Consider the following 21,208-nt stretch of genomic DNA (forward strand, 5'->3'; position numbering starts at 1 on the left):
CAGTGTTTCTCAGATTCGGTCCTCAGTTATCTACCTATCAGTGCATGTTTTCCATATCTCCTGCACAAAAGTATTCATTACTGACTGACACATTATAAAAGTTATCCATAAGTGATACTAATTAATTCACTTGTGAATCTGTGAGACCTAGAAAACATGCTGTTAGGGGTGTCTGAGGATTAGATTTGGGAAACACTGCCCTAGGTCTAACTTATCTAAATATAAAGTTTCCCTCTCAGCCTTTAGGTTCCAAATGATCATCCAGATTAGAAGTGGAGGAAGAAGATTAGAAGTGGAGGAAGATCTTCCTCTGAGCTTGGAGAACCAGATCACTTGTTTGTGCTTCTGTTCCACCTCAACATTGCTTTCAAAATGTAAAATTGACACCAGCCTAAATAATGAAGTCAGTGCAACAATTTGTTAAAGTGTCTTCTGAACTTAATTATTCACTTATTAACGTTTAGTACTATATGTTGTTTATGGTGTGACAGCCTCTGTGCTGTATAGGAGCAGTTTTAGATTATGAAAACCCCCTAAACGCATCCATCTGTGTCTACCTACACATTTAAAAATACTTTAGTTTTTTTTTTTTAATAAAAATCTGTTTAGGTCTAGTGCACATTACTAGGCTTAAATGTCCACTCAGGGTCATGCACAGGAATATTAGTGATATCCATCTTCCATGTAAACTAATTTTTGCTCTGAAATAAAATATAGACTGTGGGAAGCAGGGAAGTGTGACTTGCCGCTCCTGTGGAGCGAAATAGGGAACTGCAATAAAAGATATATCTTCTGCTTTCTCATTCTATTACATGTGACTATTTTATAGGCTGTTCACAGGTCAGAGCAATGCAGGAAGGTTGCCAGGGGAAGCAGAAGGGTTTGAGTTATGTTTTGTTTTGTACAGTTGGCCTCAATTATTGCAGTTAGGCTGCTGCTAGTTTTATAGCTTTATTTTCTTGCTTACGTTGTTGGAGAACTCATTAATGCTGTATTTTCCATGAGATGTTATGCTACTGAGCATAGGTGTATTATTTAGCCTTCATTTATATATCGCCACCATATGCTATAGCCATGTACAGATAATTTTTAATCCATGTTAAAAAAATAAAATATATTAAATAGTATTTAACAATATGTATCTCCATATAAAAATATATGTATACAGAAAATAACTCCCCTATTAATTAGGGACATTTTATATAATAGGATTATTTTGTTTAATCTGTTGGCGTAATCGAGGCCAAAAAAATAGGGAGATTAGATAAGTGAGCGCCTATCTTCAGGCAGGTAGTGTGATTCTTCCAGTAGAAACATTCCCCATAAGTCTTGTGGGGTGATCTTTTGTAGTTATTTTATGGGTTGGTGGTCTCTGGTACCCCCTTTTGGTTTTGACAACACGTCTGCTTCCAAAGCTTGTTGGCATCCGATCAATGGATCCCAGGCCCTTCCCAAGCTGGATCTGTGAGCACCAAATACCAGTGATTTACACTGATTGCCTTTAGTTCAGCATGTTTTGGAACCTTCACATTCTTGTAACCCAGATTCCCCTGAATCTTCCCTCTCAGATTGGCGGGGTGGAGGTATAGTAATATTTGGACCGGAGAAGTCTAGTGACAACACTAGTCTTAATAAACATCAATAACAGCGCTGACTGTTCAACAGCTGCCTGTCTCGCCTCATTCTCCACTAAGAACTGGGTTCAGTTTGTTTTAATCTTACAATTTTGCCAGCACGATTGTATGCAACCTGAGCTCATTCATAAATCTGACATTACCCTAGCCCAGTGGTTCCCAAACTGTGCGCCTAGGCTCCCTGGGGTGCCTTGGATATCTCACAGGGGTGCCTCGGTCAGGGCCAGTGGTAAGCAAGGCGGGGGACTACTTGGTAATTATTTTGGCTTATGGTGCCATGAAAATATTTTGGAGACCCTAAGGGTGCCTTGAACTGAAAAAGATTGGAATCCACCTCTCTAGCCCATGTTTCGTCATTTCAGGGCTGTTACCATTTATTTTTTCGCCCAAAATTGTTCACAATACTTATTTTAACTAATAAACGAAAACAAATCACAAATAGTCACTAAAATGCACAATACCAATAGTAAAATAATCTTGTTCTATTCAGTGTTCCATAAACTAAATATTACAATGCAGATTAATAGTTACATTAAAACCAGTAGCTCCCTAACAATGTCCTGGTAAACATAATTCGATCTGAAATATCATATATATTAAAGGCAAATTAAATATATAGCCATACAATCCAAGCCTAGAAATAGCAAGGACAAGGTGCAGAAGAGTGACAGACCAACAGTGATTTAAAAATTAAGACTAAAATACTAGAATACCTTTGTGTTTAAATTGCTTTCATTAATTAGGATTATGGTTTACCAATTAATTGTTTCTAGTACAATTATTATTTATTTTATGTAGTATCAGAGTAGGTGATGCAGTGCTGCAACCCTTCCAAATGTCGGGATTTCATGTCCCTATCTCACATACTGGAGTTTGCCACCCAGCGCGTATCCTCCGTCACTGCCAATCACAACATGGCGACCGGAAGGAGTCCTCTCCTTACCGCCATCTTGGTACACCCTCACCTCGCAGCGGCAGGTCCTCCCAGCCGCCAGGCGAGGAGGCGGAGAGACGGCTGAGCGTGTCCGCCCCTGCCTGCTGCAGTGTGTGTCAGAGCCGGGAGCTTCAATGAGAAGGAAGCTGTGAATGGAGATGCAGCAGCGACACTAGGCCCGAGGACCGTCCTTCCCCGTCCTGGCCGCTCCAGCAGGTGAGGGGGAACCCTGCGGGGGGGACTGGACAGCACAGTGACTGGAGGGAGCTGACAGACTGTTGGTGGGAACCACGGGGATGAAATAATCTTATATCACCCTCTGCTCCTCCTGCCTCTATCTTACCAGTGCTCTCAACCTGCGACTGCCCATTTCCACCTTACCCCCTCTCTGGTGCTGACTGCCCACTGCCACCTTACCCCCTCTCTGGTGCTGACTGCCCACTGCCACCTTACCCCCTCTCTGGTGCTGACTGCCCACTGCCACCTTACCCCCTCTCTGGTGCTGACTGCCCACTGCCACCTTACCCCCTCTCTGGTGCTGACTGCCCACTGCCACCTTACCCCCTCTCTGGTGCTGACTGCCCACTGCCACCTTACCCCCTCTCTGGTGCTGACTGCCCACTGCCACCTTACCCCCTCTCTGGTGCTGACTGCCCACTGCCACCTTACCCCCTCTCTGGTGCTGACTGCCCACTGCCACCTTACCCCCTCTCTGGTGCTGACTGCCCACTGCCACCTTACCCCCTCTCTGGTGCTGACTGCCCACTGCCATCTTACACACCACTTGCCCCCAACCGACTGGTGCCACCTTACGCCCACCCTGCTCCCGACTGACCGATGCCACCTTACGCCCACCCTGCTCCCGACTGACAGGTGACCAGTGCCACCTTCCCCCTGCCAGACCAGTGCCACTTTATCCACCCTGCCCCTGACTGATCAGTGCCACCTCAGCCAACATCATTGATCATGATTGACCAGTGTCTCCTTGGTCCCCTTTGCCCTGAGTGACCAGTGCCACTTTACATCCCCTGGTGTTTACTGACCATTGCCACCTTTACCCTCCTTGCTCCTTAGCAGCTATTGTCCTGAGGATTGACCAGTGCCAACTTAGCCCCTCCTGCTTCTGACTGACTAGTGCTACTTTACCCACCCCACCCACCTTGTTTTTACTGGTCAGTGCCACTGTAGCTACAATCATCCTGATTGACCAGTGCCCCCGTTTACCGCTCTGGTCTTGATTTCCCGTTTTTTGCCACTATCACTACACAATATCCACCCTGTTCAGGTTGACAGCTGCTGTGTTTTTATCCTTACTCACCACTGTTATCTTTTTCTACCCTGCTCATGGCGGACGTGGCATTACCACCTTGCCCTCTCTGTTATTGTATCACTAATGCCACATTACAAACTGCTCAAGTTAATGACCTGTGCTACATTGGTCACCCATCTCCTGCCTTTGCCTCACCAGTACCACCTTAATTATCCTGCTTTTAATTAACCGGTGCCAATCTAGATTTTGATTAATTAGTGTCACCATATTCATCCTATGCTTGGCTAAACTGCGCTAATTCACGCATCCTTCTCTTGTCTCGCCAATGTCATCAGGTTATGCTTGCCTGACTTATCCATGTCACCTTACTTTTGCCTAATCATAGTCTCCTTACCGAGTCACCTACGCTATGAATTTTAATGCCAAGATCTTTTTGCAAAAGTTAAGATCTTCTATTTTAATACCCGTTTTGTGTAATTATAAGACTGCATCGGATATGATGAGAAAACATTGTTGTGTATGTGGGGTACTTTTGCTTATTCTGAATCCGTTCTGTCTGCTTTACCCCACAGTTTCTTCTTAAGGTCTACCAGCTGATGTACAAGAGATCCTGTAGATCCTATTAATGTAATCCAAAATTCCTCTGTGGTGCAGTCATTCACCTATTTTGAAGCCACAGAATATTCTTGTGCTATATACAAAATACTATATTATACTAATATTATTCCCCATGTAGGCTCTGTCACATTTAGGAAACAGCAGGACCCCTGTAAGTAGCCAGTGAAGCTGTGTATCCATTCACCTTAATCGAAATGACTCTTGTACGTTATGCGCCAGAAGTCAATTTGTATCCAGATTGGCTTCCTGGCCACTGAGATTCATACAGCTCTGACTATTACACAGATATAAAACTTTCCACTAACCACCCCTGCTGTTGCTGGTCTGCAAATCCAAATGGTGTATGTACCACTTTTGCTTGGGTCTGGACTTGCATGTGCTACACTTGTTTGTTCCTCACTGTCCTCTATTTACTCTGTACCTTCATCTTCACTCAGTCCAGATAAAAGAACGATATATCTTTAATGAGAACTCCTAAAACCAACATTTTGCCAATGTAGTAATTCTGATGGGTCCAATACCTGTGACTTCTATGCTTATCTCAGGCTAACGACTCATAATCGTTTGGATGTAAACTACATACATAGACAGGTCAGTGGACCTGATTGGTTAGCTGTCATAGCTCATCCAATCAGCTCCAAGGCACAGCGTGTGTTTGTGGGCAATTGATATTTAAATATCTCCTCTGTGTAGCGTCGGGTATAGTCCTAGGAAGATTCCTCCTCTGTATGTAACCCAAATTATTCTGTTCATTGGGGGAAGGAGGGATTTTATTGGCAAAACATAATTTTTGTTTGGAATTTTCCTTTTCAAAGGAGCAATAAATACTCCTCTATGGGAGTTCTAACTAATGCGGGGAAATATCTTTTCAGTCTGCGTGACATTGAGAACGTAGAACTGATGAATGAGGAAGCAGCACTTCGTATTTGTGGAAAATACTGCACCATAAAGTAACTTATAATTGTACAATATTCTAGCTGACACCATTGAGCATCTAGCGCGCATAGTTACTTTTTATTAACTTCGTTATAATCTTTTTTATTTATTTATTTATTTTAAATACTCTTAAGCAAATATTTATTTATACAGCCCAGATGAATAAAATATTTTCTTGAAAAATAAAGACCTTTCCAGGGACGGTCTCTGGGAATTATTGTCGGTTGATCATGTTAAAATATGTCTGCCCAGACAAAACTTGATTGGCGCCTATTAAATAAGTAACATCCTGCTGTAAATGTCACAGTTAACGCAACAGAACACTTGCTTTGACCAAAGCATAGAGGAGATCTTTTCTGCTTCGTTATGATACACACATAATTTTTTATTTTGGGAGTTAAATCCAGAGGCACAACATTATAGATGTTTGGAATGAGGAAGCATGAGCAAATAGCGCTGTATCATTATCCATGTTTGTAGTGCACCCCCTGTCATCTATACAGATTGAACCAGCGATGACACAATGGATATATCTTACCGAATAGTAAGATTGCTACTAGAGTTAATCCCTGTTGCCAAATTGTCTGTGTTTTTTCTTCCTCTGAAAAGTATGAGCTCACAATGGGGAATTAGGGAGCATTGATCCCTTTTTGAAAATGTGCTCAAACAGGGAATGATCTATATCCTTACTATCCTCAATTATTTATAATTCTCTATGCTGTTCTTCCTTATCGTTCTTGCATATGTCACCTTGCCCCATCTGGAGTGATTCACAAGGAGTGGAGTGGAATGCACTTCATGTCTCGGAGATGCCACTTCTTCTAGAATGTTTATTCTCCGAAATATTAGATCAGCCTACACATTGGCGCCTCCGCTGTGTGTGTAGGCAAGGAGTACGCTGTAATGAAACCGTGGAAAAGAGGTGTGCTCTTATGATTTCATCTGGCCTTGCTGTTGACCTCGCATTCGTTTGAAGACATCCTTTCTCACCTTTAACCCTAAGCACTTTGGAACATCATCGTTCCACCATCAACTCCTCCAATCTCCATGATGGCAGGATAGATAGATAGATGCCTGGTTGCTCTTTATGTGACCTTGGTATTGGCAGATTGAAATCAAGCAGTGTTTTATTTCTACCCATGGGAATAATAATCTCTGGATATCTCTTTGCACGACATGCCCAGCGACTAGATCCCCCTCTCTGCGGTGACTAATATTTGGACTTAACACAGGGAACATTTTTATGTCCTGTTCTATACAAGGTAATGAGTGGTAGGAGACTAGTATCTGCATTGCATTGTTAAGCGTTATGTAAGGCTTCAGCTCTCCTAGAGGCAGCATGTTCTCTCTAAGGCATGTGTATTTTTTTCTTTATTATTTGATCATCCTTAGAGGTAATAAATTCAAATGACGCTGTAATTTAATTATTATTCGTAGTAATCATTCCACACTTTGCTTTTTGTTGCTGTGCATTTGTCATTTAAATCCCCGAACGAAGCAATCTTTACAGTTAAATCTTTGCTTGCTAACTTCTGGCCTCATATTGTCTGTGTGTGTGTCTATGTTAGGGAATTTAGACTGTAAGCTCCAATGGGGCAGGGACTGATGTGAGTGAGTTCTCTGTACAGCGCTGCGGAATTAGTGGCGCTATATAAATAGCTGATGATGTTGATGATATTGTTTGCTTTACATTGCCTGTTGATTATCTCTGTCCCTGAGGTCCACTGCAACCGACATGTTTAGCTTGTGTTGTAAATGAGTGTTCAGTGCTGTACTTTAATGCTTGCCTTTAGAGCTTGCAATCTAAATTCCCTAGTTAGTATGACTGATAACGAGATTTCTAGTAGGTGTAGGGTATTTCTTTAGTCAATGCTTCAAAAGGTGTCTCTGTATCGTTTGTGATGCAGAATGGGAAATGTTGAAACACGTTTGCTAATGCGTTCATCTGGTATGTTCGTTCATAGGAGTGAAGTGGAATATATGAATGAAGCTGCTTGCTAGTTTTCATTCCAGCACAGTCCACTGTCCGTGTGATCTTGGTCAATGACTTAATCTTCCCTAGGCCTTATTATTACCCAATTACAGGTTGGTAAGCGAATACCACCCTTGCCGTCTCTCTCCCTTTGAGAGTCTGCCATGTATGCTAATTGAAAGGCGTATTGTAAATATAAGGTATTATTATGGCTTGCTATTACAGTGTAACCTTGGCTCAGTCCTATTCTGCAGCCACAGGCATGCGGTGTCCTGTAATCTGGTGATATAAATACTCTGATTAGCAGGACCAATCCTCCCTGTGATTTTACATGAGATATGGATGTTCTACAGCCAAACAAGCACTTAGCGGATTGCCATATTCACTGGGCTGCCGGCTGCTGGGAGCGATTGCCATATCTAATGTGTAACGTCCATTGTCTCTGCGAGATGCAGCTTTCCAGCTAATTACATTGTGCTTTTTCTGTGCTAGTATTGTTTTATGTTCTACCAGCATGAGGGGATGGCTTTAAATGTGCTAATAAACCCTTAGGTGTAATAATAATGCATAAGGGTTAGAATTGACAGGTTTGCTTTCTTTTAAAGGTTTTATTGACAAACATTGTATGGTCTGGTGCACAAGAAGCTCCGTGCATGACTTTGTGTGTTTATCAACTACACACATTAACCTGTGGCATGAGGTAATCTGTGCCTCGTACCTCATTTTTGACACTAGGGAAGACAGAATAATGTACAGTTCAAGAGCTAGGCGAACGAGTCTAGGAGCAAGCGGTATCTTTTAAAGGGACCATGAAAGATTTGAAGCTGTTGTCATGGATAGGAAGGACTCCCAAAATATAGGCACCGGCAGTAAGTGTTTTAGTGCTTGGGTTACCTAGCTCCTGGGGTTTACACAGTCTGGCACTAGTTCTGTAGTGGATTGATTGGCTGTATTTTAGATTAATCCACACAGTGGCTGCCCCCAGTGTTTGTAGACGACAGTTACCCTTTAATGCTGTAATATGTATTAAGTATTGTATCATTCATCATCATCATTTATTTATATAGCGCCACTTATTCCGCAGCGCTGTATAGAAAACGCACATCAGTCCCTGCCCCATTGGGGCTTAGTCTAAATTCTCTGACACACACACACACACACACACACACACTAGGGTCAATTTTGTTAGCAGCCACTTAACCTACCAGTATGTTTTTGGAGTGTGGGAGGAAACCGGAGCACCCAGAGGAAACCCACGCAAACACAGGGAGAACATACAAACTCCCCACAGATAAGGCCATGGTCGGGAATTGAACTCATGACCCCAGTGCTGCAGAAGTGCTAACCACTGAGCCACCGTGCTGCTCATAGACATTTATTGAAGACATTTATTGGATCAGTTTAAATGGTGATATGAAGTGTGTGTGTTGTCATGGTAATGTGTAGACAGCCGTGTAAGAGGATTCTTTCACTTCTGAATTACACCATATATTCAGATTTTAATTGCTGTGAAATTGATTTATGTCTACTACTGACATTTCTTACTGGCCGTTATGTATACTTTGTTGGGCACATTTCAGGCCAGGGATCTGGATGTTAGTGACATGGTTGACAGTATCTGAGCTTTTACTGAAGCTGACATACAATACACAGTATCAAGGGGCTGCCATAGGCCGCTTCCTCTCCTACCTGGGGGTTTGTGATTCATCATCCTGACTAATGCTCTGGTTACCGGGTTTGCAGAATTTCCTTTTTTTGAGGACAAATTAACTGTGTCAAACTTTCTGGTAAAAGTGAATGTATTGCGCCGATAAATGTAGCTGATACACTTCGCTTTATTAAAGTGATTTAAGTCTTCTGACAAATACAAGGAAACGAGCTATAAACAGCACCTTTTACTGTTCGTGTTCATTATGAAAGACAAAAAGGGAACACACACAACTGAGTGAGAGGCCATTGTTATTGTGATTGTTATATCACTGTAAGCGTGAGGCTTACAGTGGTAATGGCTGTAGTAATGGCATCTTATAAATCGACTATTACTATCGTTAGATTGTAAGCTCTTGTGAACAGAGCTCATGCTCCCCTTGTGTCTTATTATATATCTGTATTGTAACTGTTGCTGGTTTTATCTCCACATTGTACAGTGCGATGGATGAAGTAGATGCTTTATCAATAGATGATGATAATATAATAACCATGATCTTGTCGTCATGTTAATAACTCATTTTTTGGGGGTAGAAAATCGGAATGACATCAGGGTAGGTAACCTTCGACTCTGCGGCTGTGTTGTGGCTAAAAGTGCCCACTGTTCCCATCAGGACATGAATTCTCACATTGATTGTACATCTGCAGGTTACCTACCCCTGGTCTAGAGGTATGTATTACAGTAGTTATCTCTTCTCTTCTAATTAGACTATTTGGGAAGGGACAGAGACATGAAGAGACAGATTTAAATGTAATAAATACATTGAAATAGCTAACTTGTTCAAGTTTTATCTTAACGGAATTTTTTTTTTTTTTACAAAAAACACAAACAAACCCAAAAACTGTAAAACATACTTTGTGATTTGGGAATTTTAATTACACTGCTGGTGCTCTCCCTGACATCCCTTAGCTGTGCTGGAGTAATAGAAATGTTTGTCCCTCTGAATACTTTGCCGTCCCAGGCGTTCCCAGTATAATGGTCCTGAAAATCCTCTTGCGTTATACTAAAAATGTAAATAAAACGAGGACTCAATTGTTAAATAATTATTTAAATAACTCCCCCAGAAACCCTTGTCTACCAATTTATTAATTGGGGGGGGGGGGGGGGGAGGAAATCTTGATCTTGTTGTAACCCAAAGGGAAAATCTTTGTTTAACCATTGGGAATTAAAATTAACCCCCTCCCCCCTCACAAAGGATGGGGCAAACTCTCACAGAATGAGAGCAGAAATAATTTACGGAGAGTGTCCGTAACTACTCGGCCAATCACAAGCGGGTGCCCATGCTAGCCGTAATGTGATTGGCTTGTGGTGTGGGGGAGCCCTTAAATCTCTTACTGATGTGGTGGAATGGGCCACAGAAATAAATGGGGGGGTGCAGGGGCAAACGCAGGATTTGCAGAGGGGGGTTTCCACACCACACCACCAGTGGGTGTCGCCAGCATGCATGGGGGTGTGGCTATAATTTTAGATGGTGCTTGGCTGCTCTCCAACTCTTCCTATCCCCATAATATACATGGGCAATGCTGCGTACACTACTATTAGGTGCATGCAGCTCTCCCTTTTCAAGCAGAGCCGTGTGAAGCGGGGGCAGGGTCCAGCCACCTCATTTATACAGTGCCTCAGGCTTGGAGGGGGGTTTCCAGGCACTAGGAAACCCCCCTCAGTTTGCCAATTTGGTTGGGTGCTTGTGTTAACCCCTATTGAGTGTGTATAAAATCATTACCTTCTGTTTTGTGTCATTGTATGTCACTTGTTTATAACATAACCCCATTAATGTAGAGAGCTGCTTAATATGTTGGAGCATTATCAATAAAAGATGATTGTAATCATCTTGTAGTATTACTTCAAGTGTTGATGATATTCAGCAATAGCAACTGTAACACATACAAACAATAAAACAAACATAATGTGTCTTCTAGTGTAAACAGAGGTACAAGTTCCATTGTTCCAATACAACTTACAAAAACAATAAAGGGATACAGTCATACTGTATTGCTGGTAACCTGCCCAGGAATACCTGGTCCTTTTATGTAAAGTGTGACGTTATCTGACCTGAATGCATGTTGGTGAACTAGTCCCATTGTTCTCTGAGTGATATGAATGGAGATAGCACAGGCATATTGTGGGAGGTGGGTAATAGTGTTATTTACAGGTGTTCTACAGGTTGTGAATGAGTCCCAGTCAGTGTGGATATGGTTTATATGTTACCTAGTTATCACTGATGTTTAAATGTTCCTTTTTGCATAGTTCCACTTCATAGGAAAAACAAAGCCTTGTTTTTAGGATACCTTCATGCAACTGTGTGTAGTTTGTATGTACTGCTTGTAATTGTGTCGGTTTTCTCTGTGTGTGTGGATTTAGACTGTAAGCTCCATGGGGCAGGGACTGAACGCTAATAAGGAAATGATTACATGTTTTCTGTATAGCACAGCATAATATGATTGGTGCTATAGATATAAACAATAATAATTAAGTTTTTTGACACTATTGAGTGCACCAAATCTGCCTTTATTTCAGTTCATACAGTACATGAGAAACATACCGATATTTTGTAAAATGCATTGCGCAGTTTTCTAAAAAACAAACAAAAAAATGACTACTCCATGTCATGCTTGCACCTCGGTGAAAAGTTGGGAATGAGCCTTTGTGGTTGGGTTATTTGTGTTGATCTTTCTTCCTCCTCAGAAGCTGGAGTATATACATTGGTACGGTGGCTCAGTGGTCAGCACTTCTGCCTCACAACGCTGGGGTCATAAGTTTGATTCCCGACCCCTTATCTGTGAGGAGTTTGTATGTTCTCCCCGTGTTTGTGTGGGGTTTTCTCTGGGTGCTCCGGTTTCTTCCCACACTCCAAAAACATACTAGTAGGTTAATTCGCTGCTATTAAATTGACCATATTCTATGTGTATGTCTGTCTGTGTGTGTTAGGGAATTTAGACTGTAAGCTCCAATGGGGCAGGAACTGGTGTGAGTGAATTCTCTGTACAGCGCTGCGGAATTAGTGGTGATTATATAAATAGCTGATGATTTTCCGTGTGCAATTTTGTATCTGACCTTACAGTGATGAGATGCACAATGCCATTGTGTTCATTATTCCTGCATGTAACATTCATACACAGTGTACACATATCCCTGTTGCGTTACTTCCTGTAACAGAGGTTACAAAACTAATGAGTTACCAGACGTGGATATATGGGGGATCTCTCTTCTCCTCGCTGTGTAATTAGACTGATCTTTTCAGCTTATAATGAGTTATAACGATGGGAAGAACGTTAACGCTAATAAGTAAATATGAAGAGTTTATTTACACCAGTAAAGGTGAAGTGGGAATTAGGAGCATGTACCAGTGGTGGTTTGGGTCACACCCGTCTGGGTGATTGGGTGTATTCCTAGATGGGAGTATTGTCAAATAAAGATCACAATTGCTTTGGGGATAGACAACATAATGTAGAATTAGTCAAATGTGTAATCATCTGAGACATTAGGGAAACTAAAAATTAGGTACCAGCATTACCATTGGCAATTGAATGTATCACTCGCCCCCACGTCTCTTAGAATGTAAGCTCATGGGGCCAGGACTATCGTTACTGTTTTGTTTCATGTAATTTTAAGTAATTTGTTTGTGTCATGATCCCGTCATTGTATATAATATGCCCAACAGATGATTATAGCTGGATCTTGTTATTTGCTCTTTGAAAACATTTTGCATATAACCAGAGGCTGCACCGATACCAGAGAACTCACAAAAAAGGAACTTTTTGCACTCTCTGTAATTTCCCCCATTGCACATAGATACAGATTTCCTGGTGAACATTGATGAAACTGTATTTTGGCATTTTTGTAAATATTGAAATTTGTAAATGATGAGCTTGTAAATCCTATGGTTTTGTAGCCTTTAGTTTGATCTCTCGGGTCTCCTAAAACGTACGTGCATCTGCTGCTAGCCAATAACATCGGGGCAGTGCAAATCATTTTTCGTCTTGTGTGACACCATAGAAGTATTTTTGCACGTTTACACTATTGGGGAGATGAGGGGTCTTCTGTAAAGGGCCAGATGTTGCAGTTCTAGTAGATGGGGGTTATCTTGTAGTGTCGGCACAGAGTAGAAACACAAGAATGAGATGAGGTTTTTACATGCATGGAAGATGGTACTTGAAGTGAACCCAGCACATACGCACTGCGGAGGCATCCCTTCAGTACCTCATGCCTCGGTGGTATCATGTCGTCATTCAGACAACAGAAGGGCTGCCTCAACTGTGTGCAGGTGAAGGGATTAAAGTGTTTTCCATGTTTGACCAATAGGGAAATCCTCCTGGACACCCCCTAACCTGGATACCTCCATCTATCCATCCTCCGTGGAGCTGTACTGAATAACATCAGCAGGCATATTAAACAAGTGTTACAAGCTGTAACGAACACATCTAACAATAAAGCAGGAAGGAGTTGGGGGGGCCCCAACGCTCAGAGGGCCACTGTAGCCCATCACCTGGACCAGAGGTAGGGCTAGTCATGACTGTGCTCTATGCTTGGTGTAAAGGCCTGGATTGTAATGACTGCTCTATGGCATTAACCATTTCTTTCCCTGGGGTTCATATCGTGGGGCAAAAGGATGCTCAGTCCAGCACATATAGACCAGTGTATTTAATATTACAAATGCCACATTTAAATGATTAAGTCGACACTACTTACCTTCCTACACCAATACCATAACAATTTATCACGGCACAATTGGAAACATGCAGTGAAATAGACAGTGCTGTAGAGACTATGTATAGACCGAGCCATCTGGGTGGACTGGTGAGTATATCAGCAAGTGTCAAAGTAAGTTTGCATTTTGTGCACAGTCAGCGGGACGCACCAGCGCTAAGATGGGCGTCAATCATGCAAGTTTTGATACTGGTTGTTTTTTTTTTTGTTTTTTTTTGCATTTGAGAGTTTTCAACCCCATTGTCCATACATAGCTGTCACGTTTCCCCTTTCTGTCACTGCATAGAGGAAGTGTGACATGATACTATGAGTTGTCACAGGCTCTCAGCGTAGGCGGCTCTTACTTTTACTTTGTGTATATATAGAGCACTTTTTCTCCACAGACATAAGTTCGTGTTCAGTAATAGTAGTATTTGTTATTGGTGATTGCATGTAATTATTATTTATTTAGCGCCGCCATATAACTTAGCACAGTACAGGCTCCCCACAGTTGCGGCCTTGGTTAAATTGAACCCTACCCAGTCTAATTGACGTTTGTTTAAAATTAGTGTGTTATAATGGTAGAGTTGCGTAAATATTTCCTACAATATATCCCGCTTTGTGGCTTTCTGCTTTTCCGAGTGATTTCCTCCAGTACGCACCCTTTTCTTGGCTGCTAAAATGTCAGCCTGACTCAGAAGATTTATGTGCCGTTCTCAGAATGCCATCCACCTGTTATCCAGTGCTTGATGCACCCTTCTCTCTATAATGAGGAAGCAACAGCTGTATGTGGGCATCTCTGCAAACACTAGGTGCATACGAAAGTCCTTAGAATCAAAGCAGAGGTTCTGAAGGTAAATGTACAATATATTTGGCGAATATTTCTCTTTAATAGCGGGATATAGATGTGACCCTACAGGACAGACTGAAAACACTGATGTGACCGTGCGTGGAGTGCTTGAAATATATTTATATTTATATGTTGGTCATTGTGCTTCCACTTTCCATGGTACAAATCTCAGACCAAATCCTCATATTTTTCCTGTGTGGTCTTTCCACCTGTCAATCAGTGTGTACTCCTAGCACTGCGTAATGTTTCTGGCCACTTGACAAGTTAGAGTGTTTGTTGGGTATGCACCGTACGGACATCATCTTTGTGAGCTTACGGTGTACATTACGATGTGATATCAAGGTCTTGGAATGCTCTTGTCCGAACTAAAACATTTATGTTGTATTGTACGCTTTTATTATGTGTAATGTTTTGGAATGAAGTCTCTGTTGTATAAGTCTTCCTACGTGGTTGGACATTGTTGATGAATACATTGGTTAATAATTGATTCTATAGTTCTAATGGCTGAAATGCGGTTTCTGAAATTCCAAATCTTGGCTTAAAGGGGACATTGGCAGTTTAAAAAGTTGTACATTTACTATCTTTGTATGTGTGACACGATGCCACCCTGTCTGTTGTTGCTGGGAACCGGCTGGGCTTACTTTGCCACCGTTCCCTGACGTTATCCCAAATGCGGCCTCTTTCCGCAGTAGGAGGGGCTTATAATGCTGCCACCACTGAACTCCTTTATGGCGCTCAGAACCACGTTCCTACTGGGTAACTGTCACTGCTAGTGTACTCCTGTGCTGGTACACTTGGGCTGGTAACTCCGGACCTCTTACTATGGATCCTCCCTGGCCTATCACACTGACCAGAGCTGCAGGTAGCAGGCAGAGCGGTGGTACTGTAAAAGCCTGGGTCCAAACCTCAGAATCAGCCGGAGAACGGATTCGATTTTAGGGTTTAATCTGTAGTTCACAGGATTACAGCGATATTGAAGAAGTTATCAAACAGGTCTTTGAAGCAGAGTGATGTTTACAGTTCCACTGATTTAAGGTATCAGTGATCAGGTCAGATGGAACATCAGAATGATACATTACATGCTCACACAGCTCACCTTTTATACAGTTCTATTTTTAGAATCAGGATGTACTCTATTTACACAAACATGGATTTACATACATTGTAAAGCCACTAATTATACTTAGCTATGAAATTCTTAAAAACCTTGTAGTGATTTCCTGGATCTTATTTCAGAGGCAGGAGACTCACTAGCAAGTCAAAAGGTCTGACTGGCATGAATACTTCAGACAGTCGCCGAATACCCATTCCCACAGAACAACAAAAAACCCCAAAACAAGCTACTTCATAACATCACAATACACCAAAGACTTGGTAAACACAGGCTCATTGTGTCAGATACATACATCAGAAATAGGCATATCCTATAGCAAGGTTAAACAAGAGACGAATTTCTTCCCCTGGTCTCAGAAATAACGATTTCCTATCTCACAATATACACAATATCAAAAATAAGTGCACGTGCAATTACATAAATAAGTGCCCTGCGCTATTTGCTTTAAATACATTTTTACCAAAAGTTATTTAATAGTGATCCTGTCACAGTATGTATATCTTGCTGTAACCTCTAAACATAGCTTTCTTTTCATAGAAATATATTTTTTATATACTTGGGTAATTTTGAGGGAGTACAGTAAGTCTGTCTCTGTGTAATGACATCTTTAATTGTTATTGTTCTGTGGAGGAGCATTAAGCAATAAAGTGAGGATTGTCCAGCTTAGCTGTCACATACTTTGGTGTGTAGAAGATGTGTTCTATAAGGTTTCCTTTCAGTAGACCTAAAAAGTGCCCTATTTGCCCTGGTAAAGCTATTTTAGTGAAACGCGTGTCTGCGTCATGTTTTGTCTGTGGGCTCCCTACTTCACCCATATATGTAATACCCTTTTCACACTGCCTAAAAGACTTGGGTATGATTGTCAGGTCTAGGCTTGGTGTGAAAGGGGGTCCAAGCATCTACCCGGGTCGGATGATTCGGGAACTGAAGCTGGGTCTTTTGCAGGGTTATTCCTGGTTCCAACCCGGGTAGATGCCAGTGTGAACGGTGAGATCCAGGTTTTTCAACCCGGGACTCACCGACACAAAGTAAAAAAAAAAAGTAAAATAAAAGTACATCACAAGAGGAGCCAATCAGAGCTCCTCTTGTGATGTTGCGGTAATGTAGCAAACAGGGAATCTAAATGGACATGTTCTGCTTGCAGTGAATAAGATCACACTGCCTAACTGATATCCCCTTTCTAATAATAATTTTTGGATACCAAAGCTGAACCTTCTGTTACTATTACCTCTTAAGGAAATTAGCCTGGTAGACTAATACAATAGTCTCATATTAGGGGGACAAATCATATCTCTCACGAAGTCTAATCGAATATATAGCTGACAAACCACATAGAGCTTTGTATAATATACAAATAAAAGTCTTTATTAACAAAAAGACAAATACAAACAAAAAAGCGTATCTTTTTTTTTTTTTTTTTTTTTTACTGCACTTTTAGATGATTATTGCAAAATTACGTTATTGATTTGGTTTTAATATTTCGCTACCATCCAAGTAAACAGGATTTCCCTAGCTCCTTAAGACTCTGTTACTCACTGGCTTTAGGATAATGTGTTTACATGTAGTGGTAATCAGTGCTTGTACTTGTATTCGGAGGGATGGGGGTGGAATTGAGATCACGCTGACCCCAATGCGGTCATTTAAAGCATCCACGAAACGCCACGGTGTCACTGGAACCAATAGGCGCCATTACCATTCATGTTTCCATGCTTTTACCATTGTTAAAAAAATAAGGTGCTTCTACATTTTGACCGACTGGCTCCTGAATTCTAGTTTATTATTGGTCCACTACTCTCGTTTCCTGGACTAAGTTTGTGCAAAAATAGACTAAACTCTTGTAACGACATTTTTTTATTTTGTTTTATTGCCGTCTTGTTAGGTAGCTGTGTCGCCTTTAATATGTTCTTGGCAATCTATAAAAAAAACAAAAAACTATTTGTTTTGGGTGGAATTATCCTTTTAAACAAAGTTCTCCTGACTGGGTCTAGCTCCGCGCGTTGAGCTGTCTTTATGGCCGAGCCTGGCACGATGGAGTCAGATGTTTGGCCTGTGTTCTGTCGCTGATGATTTATAATAGAGACTCTGCCGGCAGTTCCAGTGCCTGTGAGCATTATAGATTTAGTGATGTATACGTCCTGCCTCTGAATTAATTAGGTCAGCCCTGTGTTTTTGTCCGTTAATAGATTTGGATATACTGGAACAGGTTCATATGAGGAAATGAATGAAAAGCTTTGTACTTTCTGATTTATTACACTAGTTGCCCTTTCTAGCTAGGACACAATGTGGGTATCCCATTAGTGATGCCCATATTTGCTAGAGAGCACCAACTCACAGGATGGCCCTTTATGGCTGTAGCGGTTAACAGCCCTTTCTAGGAATAATTCTGACTCCTAAAGTAGACTTATCGTCTCAACAGCGGGACATCGTATTAGAGCCTAGGTTCTCACCCTATACCAAAGGTCTGTTTAATTATAACTCAAAATAATATTACATTTATTATACTATAACATAGGGGCATATTCAATTGTTGGCGGAAACTGCAAAAATCGCGCGCTCCGCGCACTATTGCCATTATTACAGTGGTTTTCTCGCTGGATTTCAGCTCCCTGAGCCGCGAGCTGAAATCCAGCTTACTATTACCGTAATAACTGTAATAGTTTTTACGCCGCGGAGATTCGGAACAATTGAATATGCCCCGTAGAATAGTAAGCAGAAGGGGAATTTTAATTATTTAAATGTATAGTGTAGCTTGGTAAAAATGTACTCGAACTAGTGGGAATCAATTCGCACAATTTAGGGTTACTTGCTAAACATTGACCATCGCACAGGGGGGGGGGGGGTACACATGATATAAATCACTTTCCAGAGTGTATGTTAGGATCATAGTCGTGGGATTGTTAAACAGTTTAAGGATTAATAAATTGTGAATATATTCCATACACTCAGTAACCGATTCTTTTATACGCACTCTATAGGGCCGTCCAGCCATCCCGAATATTTTATTTATATATTTTATGTTCACATGCTTGTTTCATAGCTGACGTTGTGTGTCTGTTTTATAATAATTACTATAGCGTGTTGTTTTGCCAACAAGTAGCCTGCAGACCCGTACATTGGTATTTCACAGTCCGATCATCGAACAGCTGCCAGTTACAGCTACTGACCATAGCAAAAGCCAATTATTGTACGGTATACTCCATTTAACACAGTTCTCAGAAAAAATAAAAAGTACAGTCAACCCTCGATAATTTTGAATTCCTGGATGTTACTTTTTTTCCCCCTGGAATCTGCCCCTTTTCCTGGCCCCTTATTGCCAGATACATTTCTGTAGGTTTATTTCCTAAATTTTGCACTCTGTTTTCTTGCATTGTCTGCCACTAAATGTACCAAGATCAGATAGTTTGTGCTGTATGGTGGCTCCTATGTACCTCATACCTCTGTGATGTTGTGGCTTCTGAACGCGGAATAACTCTCCCCACTGGGTGTAGATGATGGGTACACTTTAAAGATTGTATGAAATGTGACCGGAGTGACTGATTCATCATTATAATAAGTACAATTGGCAGTAAGTAGAAATACACAGGTGTTTAATAGCACTGGTAATATGTAACAGAACAATGGCTGTTACAGGTGCAAATATGTTATATATTCTTAATTAGGAGAGATGGCAGAAGCTGTGGATGAAGTCTATGGAGACCTGCACATATTTGTCTATCGCAGAGTACCGTAGATATGTGTGTATCACATGTTGTCCATATAATTTGGGGATTTCCACCTGCTGTTAGTGTTAGTTACAGAGTATCTCTGTTCCATAATGTGTCTGCAACAGACGGTTGATACATCGCTTGTCTGCTCCAGAGGCTGCGCAGGTGAATGTCACAGCATGGGGGGGGGGGGGGGGGTGTTTGTGGTTCTGTGGTTTATTGTTGTGTTCTTTTTCAAAGGTCAAACTGTTTTATCATGCAGTTGTGTTCGTCCATTTGTGTTTGGCGATAAGTAACAGTCCGACATTTGTTACATACCCATCATATCTTAGAGAGATGTTATAGGAATGTTTAAAATAAGAGAACAATAAAACTGTTGGCAAGGTTTTATTGTTTCTGACACTGTATCGTTTCATAGTACAAATTATGTAGGTTTATACATCCTTACCGAAGAGAGAGATTACACGTCCACCAATAGTTTTATTTTAATCTTTAATAGTAAAGCGTCATCGTCTTAGGATGGAAGGGTCCAAACCCTGGCACAGCCCTGGATCCCGATACTAATGGTTGATTTCTCTTGCAGCCAGTAACGGGTGTTTTGAGATGTTTATCGAATTGTCATGTTATCAGAGCGTTGATTGGTCTGTGCTCTGAACGCATTGCAAGCCGTGACAAGACGGTCAACCATTGTCGAGAATGGGCTGCTATTTCCTGAATGGCATTGATCACAATCGCCTGTCTTAGTACCTTCTTTGTGGACAAGTTTTATTTGTTTTTTTTGTATGCCCCGCCAGTCATGTAGTACTGAAAATGGGCATCCATCGCTGCACTTTTATAAAATAGGTCATTATTTGGGAGTGCGAAGCGTTAGGAAGTCACGTTACAGCATGTTTTGAAATTAAGCCATTTTGATTTCCTGTATGGATATCATTTATCCGTTTGATTGTTTGCTATGATTTTCCAATTTGTGTGTTAATTAGGACACAACTGCTGGGCGGATTATGTTGCACGTGGCTCTCGCACAAATTAGATGAAGATGAGATAGAACGCAGTCTGTTCCAAATTAACTCATAAGACGACATAGAAACCAATACCTCAGTGCATTGCAAATTGTTGGAGATACTCCTCTTGTATGTGAGCCAAGATTCCAGACTTATGATTATTTCTGATTGCGATTTTCAAGAAGCTTTTTTTCTCCAAAATGTGCAAAATATGGAACCATTCATCCACCAATAGAGACTCTTTATAATCCTCTTGTAGCAAACCTAGTAATATGCGAACAACGTATTTTGTAATATTATTACATCATGTGGCTTTGGATGACCTTTTGCCCTGCAGTGTAGTTCTTTAATGGAAAAAGATTGAACCATGGGTGTTGAACATGATGCCGACATAATTTAGGTCCCAAATGAGAGACCCTTTATGTTAATGTGATCTTGCACAGTGATTGTGTCTGTTTAGGTAGCTCTAATTGCTGTGTTCTTATGTTCACAACATCCCACTGATCGTGATCAGCATCTGTCAGATGTGGGGGAAGGAAGCTTAGGGTATTTACACATTTCTACTAAGTGACATAGGATGTGGAATGGACAAATAAAATGGCAGTGTGCATTGAGCAACTTCTGAATGATTTTCTAAGTACGGTAAATAAAACTGTTTTTGCACTCAAGCAAAGGCAAAACTGTTCTCCTGTAACGTATGAAAATAATTTAGTTACACTTTAAAAGCTTTTTGTTTTCTATTATACAATCTATCGAAAAAATTGTTTTAGTAATACTGTTA

The 21,208-nt window shown here is 41.2% G+C and overlaps 1 protein-coding gene across 4 annotated transcripts in view; it reads left to right on the plus strand.

Annotated features, from left to right (window-relative positions):
* Positions 1-2,639: 2,639 nt before the first annotated feature.
* The window catches only part of CYRIB (CYFIP related Rac1 interactor B), a 62,576-nt gene continuing 44,007 nt past the window's right edge, over positions 2,640-21,208 (plus strand). For 2 of the 4 annotated variants that reach the window (XM_075211708.1, XM_075211706.1), the window contains exon 1: positions 2,643-2,784. The gene's annotated coding sequence lies outside the window, so the exon portion shown is untranslated. Of the gene's footprint in view, positions 2,785-21,208 lie in introns of all 4 variants that reach the window. The other 2 variants (XM_075211711.1, XM_075211709.1) reach the window with 2 other exon arrangements.

The sequence above is a fragment of the Mixophyes fleayi genome, chromosome 5, assembly GCF_038048845.1.
Source record: "Mixophyes fleayi isolate aMixFle1 chromosome 5, aMixFle1.hap1, whole genome shotgun sequence".
In the NCBI taxonomy this organism is placed as follows: domain Eukaryota; kingdom Metazoa; phylum Chordata; class Amphibia; order Anura; family Limnodynastidae; genus Mixophyes; species Mixophyes fleayi.